Genomic DNA, 5281 nt, shown 5'->3' with positions numbered 1-5281 from the left:
TGGCCATGTCACAAAAACATGTGTTTTGTTCCGTAGCGTTTGTTGATGAGCTGTCATTCTCAAAATTTCATGGATAAATTTTGTAAAGAATTGAAGACAAGTTCTGCGCCACGTGTAGGGCCGGCGTGGTTGTAGTTCAGAATGATTAATCGCGAAGCAACGCCCGCGGCGTTGACACCGGGTTTTCGGCGACTCTGGGGCCCTTAATGCTGTCGCGTTTGTACATGGCCGGAGTGTGGCACAAATACACCCGAAAGGGTAGTGTCAACATTTATGTCGGCTCGCATGTGCACAATGCCCTCTGGACGCCGTAACTAGCCGTGACCCCCCCACAGATGCAGTGCAGGAGCTGCCGCGCTTGTCTCCGGGCTCACCCGCAACAGCAACGGTAATAGACGGATAAGGTGGGGAGAATGTTAGCGAGAGAATAGAGAGAGAGAGAGAGAGAGGAGGCAGTTTTGGGAGTTACAACGCAAAAACCAGATGGTGCCGAAGCCTGAACTTATTGCCAAGGAGACGGAGGCTCGCATAAAGCGTCGAGCAGAGCAAGAGGAAGATACACAAGCGCAGCAGGCAAGGTACTATTTCACATCTCGTCACGACTGCCGTATGCCGTCAATATGTCACCGCCAATTAACGTCAATGAACGCGAACAGCAGGCAACGCTTCGCTTACATCGATTCTCTCAGTGCGTGGGATCTGCATATTTTTTTTTTGTGTGTGTGTGTCTGTGTGTGTGTGCGCGTGTGCTTTCACTTCTTCACTGCCTCGCAAGATGTTCCAATTCTAGAGGCTTTCTGTGTGATCCTTCTTACATGTTTCTGATCGGGTCCAAGAAGAAGGGTGTTACTCAGTCCTATTATTTCCAAGTACTTACATAACTGTCGCATAGGTACGGGATAGCCGAGGAACCCCGCGTAATTGATACCTGCATATAACCTGGCAGAGTCGTGAACGCCTAGAACTCCTGCGTGGCTCTGCTACCATACCAGTCGCGCAAAATACAATGTAACGAAACAATTTAGAGTTCTACCTGCAGTAACAATTTAAGTTCCTTAATAAATCAGGAAAAAATTTCGAAACAGGAATAACTATGTTCAAAAGCCGTGGCAATTTCTTCTTTCTAAATTTTGCCACTCCTGTCGTTCTTCGTATGTTCGAATACATTACTCATTTGTTTGATGAATTTTATTGGCCGATTCATGTTCCATTTGATTGGAAGCTGTCGAGAAAAGAAAAAACAGTGTTTCGGATCGTAGTACAAGTGCTAAAGTACTTAGTACAAGTGCCACAAGTGCTAAAGCTTTCCGCTGTGGCGGGCGCTGTTGCAAGTGGCAATGCTCCCGTTACTAAGCTCTACAAAACATGAATCATCCCATCAAATGGAATCTTAAAGAGCCACTTAAATTTGGTTTGACGTAGACCTAGTCAATAACCTATGCACGTCAATGACGCATGATATGAAATAAGGCGCTTATTCATTTAGAATGCAGACGTTTCAAAACAATGGTTCAGCCCTGGGTTGAACGCACTGTTCCTTACCCATGAGGCTAAATTGGCTGTTCGTACGGCAACAGCTGCCAAGTAACTTTCCCGTTGCAAAGGTCTACAAGACATGTCGACCAATTCCCACGGGAACTGTTTTTCATTTAAATTCATCAGGTCACTACAAGCCTGCTCACATACATGCACTTGCGCAAGTCCTGCCACAGCAAATACATTTCTAGGCCCTACCAGCCTTACAGCACCCAAGCATCTCACTGCTTCACCCACACAAATGCCGCGGTACACTAGGCAATGTTTTCATATACTTCCCGCTGTTGCGTTCTCGAATCAATGCATATATAGAAGATGCTCCCCTATACCAGCAGAAGCAGCTTCGCAACTGCACAATTGAGCGGGGCTTGTCCCAACGCTTTCATTTATTCGCACTGTGGGTATGAGTTGGCGTGTTTTGTTCTTCACGCTGCCGTGCCAGACAGCGTGAATAGAACGTGGCAGCCTCGCACCTTAACCCAGAGTCTAACGCGAAAGCAGGTGCCACTGACGTAGATAGTTTGTGCTAGTTGACGCTCATGCGCCGACGCAGCGGTTCGTGCGTCATGTTTGCGACATCCAGAAGTTCGTGCACATTTGCCCTGGTGACTAGAGAGTGAGGAGGAAGCACTGGTGGCCTCGGAGCGTAGCAGACGACCCTGCCAGCAGCGTTGGCTCTGCGGTCGCTACTTACACCGCTCTACTCTTGCGGTGAGCTGGGTGAGCGCGAATAGGCTGGCGATTTAGAACCGTGGTCCGAAATCGTTTACATATTCAGCATCGCCGTTTCACTCATAGTCTTACACCTTGCCTGCAACAAACGGAAGCAGGGCTTATTGAACAGATGCCAATAATAAACTCAACTCTGCAAGAAAGATGAACGGAGCGCTGCCAACCGAGTGCCAGGCGCTTTGAACCGAAACGGGTGGCATTTCTTGAGCTGCTGAGTCATCACCATGCCATGACCCTTGTGCCGTGACCACCACGGTGTAACGACGAGTCTATTTTGTTCTGTTACAGAAGCTTTGTTAAGCTGTATCTCGAAGGACTCAGCAGCACAATGGCGCGATGACAATGGCCTGATGAAAACGGCATCACGAGAGTCAGATGACGAAGCTGGAGAACAAACACTGGCTTTATCTTAATGCCACCACTACCATGAGCACACCCCTAGTGGTACAAGATGGTAGACAACTTGCGCCAATGGTTGGGCGTAAGAGGACACCAAGGAAATGAGCCGATAGCCGATATCACCGCAAATAAATGGACCAGCAATACTTCCTCGCGAAACGCCAGAACTGACAGGCCGCATCGCAGATGTATGACCATTCGGAGCTATGATGCAATGAATACATGCGTATTGTCTCGGATACAAGAATAATTTGAAAAGTATCCCGTCTGTTAACGAAAGCCATAGAACAACGTAAAAAAATAAAATTTTGTAGTAAGTTCGTCATTCAAAAGCTGTCTAGTACAACGTGCTTCCACCAAAGCAGAGCCAACGCAGTTGGCCGTTTTTATAACAATTAATTATGAACCATGGCGCGGTAATGTTGCCACTGAAAACAAGTAAATGTTTAAGAAATAGTTTTTCTACAGCTATCGAAAAAGCGGAATAATATTGATGCAGATCGTTCGATAACATTAATTTTTTCTACCACCGTTATTGAATATACCAACTTTTATGGGCAGCACCGGACGTGCTAAAATGTCAAATGTGAAGGATATTGTTGGTGATCTGCGTCAGAACGTGCACAATGCCGTTCCTAATGTGTTCTATATGCGCGATTTGAACATCCATTGCTTTAGCTTATTAAGCACTTTTCAGGCTCACAAACGTTTCACTGCCTCTTTTTCTGAGGCAGGTCTTACAAACACTGCACATGCACAACGTGGATTGAAATTGTTGACGTTTTCAAATATGAATGGTGATATCCTAAAGGAAATAGCGAAATTATTGAAAGCTGTGGCTAAACCAATCCTCTGTTATTCCACAGCGATGGCTGACACCGCAGCATGTGGGGATTGCAGCGTCGTGGAAGCAATCCGTCAGGTTCTATGACTCTGCCCGTAGTACAGCGTGGAGAGACAATAGCTTTTCGTTGTTCTGAACCGGTTGGATGGCGCGCCTGCGTGGGAAGATCGAATTTTACTACCTTGACACGACGTAACTTCGTATCAAAAGGCCGGACAAGCGCTACTTCTCTTCTTTAGATCGGAAAACCTGAGTTAACGCCTGTGGTTGGAACGTTTTTTTCTGTTACATGTTGCTCTTCTTTTTATATATATATATATATCTCTCTCTCTCTTTGCCCTCTTTTGATCTCTTATATACCCCAACTTAATGTAGCATAGCGAGACGGAAACTCGCCTCTGGTTAACCTCCCTGCCTTTATTCATGTGTCCCTCTATCTACCTTTCTTTAAAACCTTTTTTTGTGTTGTTGTAAATCTCAATACAATATTCGAGTATTCTCCATATTCGTCTTACCGGCGCAACAAGGAGTTGAAGCAATCAAAATTGTATTCGTTTTTCTTATTGCAACACAGACCTTCCCAGTTACCTAATTGAACGCATCAATTTACAACCAATTAATGAAGCTGAAACCACTTTTATAGACGTTTAAATACGTCCCCTGTAATCCATGGCTCCCGAATGTCTTAGATTGCGTAGCAGTATTTCTTCAGAAAACGGCGCGTTCTAATTACTGTGCTCAACCCAGCCCTAAGCTTACCTTATGCCATACTTGAATCATTATCGGTGAGAGCATCCTTTCCGTTTCCCCTTTTCGCATTTTATCGCTCTAATCATTAAAGGTGGGGAGATCTGACGAGGAGCAACATTCTAAGAGCAGGAATTTGATCAGTCTTAGCTAGCGATAGACTGGCAATACTACGCTGGTTTGCTGTGATGCGTCAGCAAAGGACGTCTGCTGGAATATTGTTAAAGCGGTGACAGCTTATGAAGACAAATGTGGGCCCAGAAACTAAGCCTAATAAAGAGAAAGAAATTGTCGAAGAAGCTTTTCTAAAAATTGATAACAGCGAACTTGCGAAGCGCAGGCAGATTTCGCGTATAACATTTCTAATCATTTAAGACCCACTTTTGTGTGCGGCCCGCCACCAAACCTTGGAGAACCGAAAGTTGAAAAAAGAAATAAACCACTGACTGCTGTGCGCATACGTGCGTGCTTGTTAATTTTATCAAGCGGCTAGAGAATCACGCTAGCTGCCTCGCTGACGATGGAATTACCCTCGCCTTGTTTTTTTTTTCTAAAAGAGAATAAACACTTGATTTCACCACACCGCAATAAAGAATTGTTGAAAGTGCCTTCTTGATCTTCAACCTATGTAGCTCTATTTGGACCCATAATACAAAGACTAGTGTATATTGCAGTCCAAAGCAAAAACAGAAAATTTCTACCGTTTTATACACGCTTCAAAGTGACCTTCTAATGATCGAAGACTATTTGGAAGCTTCTAATTAATCTGCGCATTTATTTCCAGATTGTTGCGCCGACAAATCTTCGGGAACCTTGACCTTTCCTCTTCATGACTTTTCTGCAAGTAGAATTTGTTTCCCTGAGCCTGCTAGTATCCCTTGTAGGCGAGAGAAGTGGCTTGTATTTTCTGCATTTCCGTAACTGTGTAATAGTATCAAGCTTGGATAATTGGCATTATAGCTAAATGTGGAAAAAGCTGTGCAGAGGGAGGTTATTAGTGGTCGATGGAACTATTCTCACCAC

Source organism: Dermacentor andersoni, chromosome 8, assembly GCF_023375885.2.
Source record: "Dermacentor andersoni chromosome 8, qqDerAnde1_hic_scaffold, whole genome shotgun sequence".
In the NCBI taxonomy this organism is placed as follows: domain Eukaryota; kingdom Metazoa; phylum Arthropoda; class Arachnida; order Ixodida; family Ixodidae; genus Dermacentor; species Dermacentor andersoni.
This window is presented reverse-complemented; position numbering follows the sequence as displayed.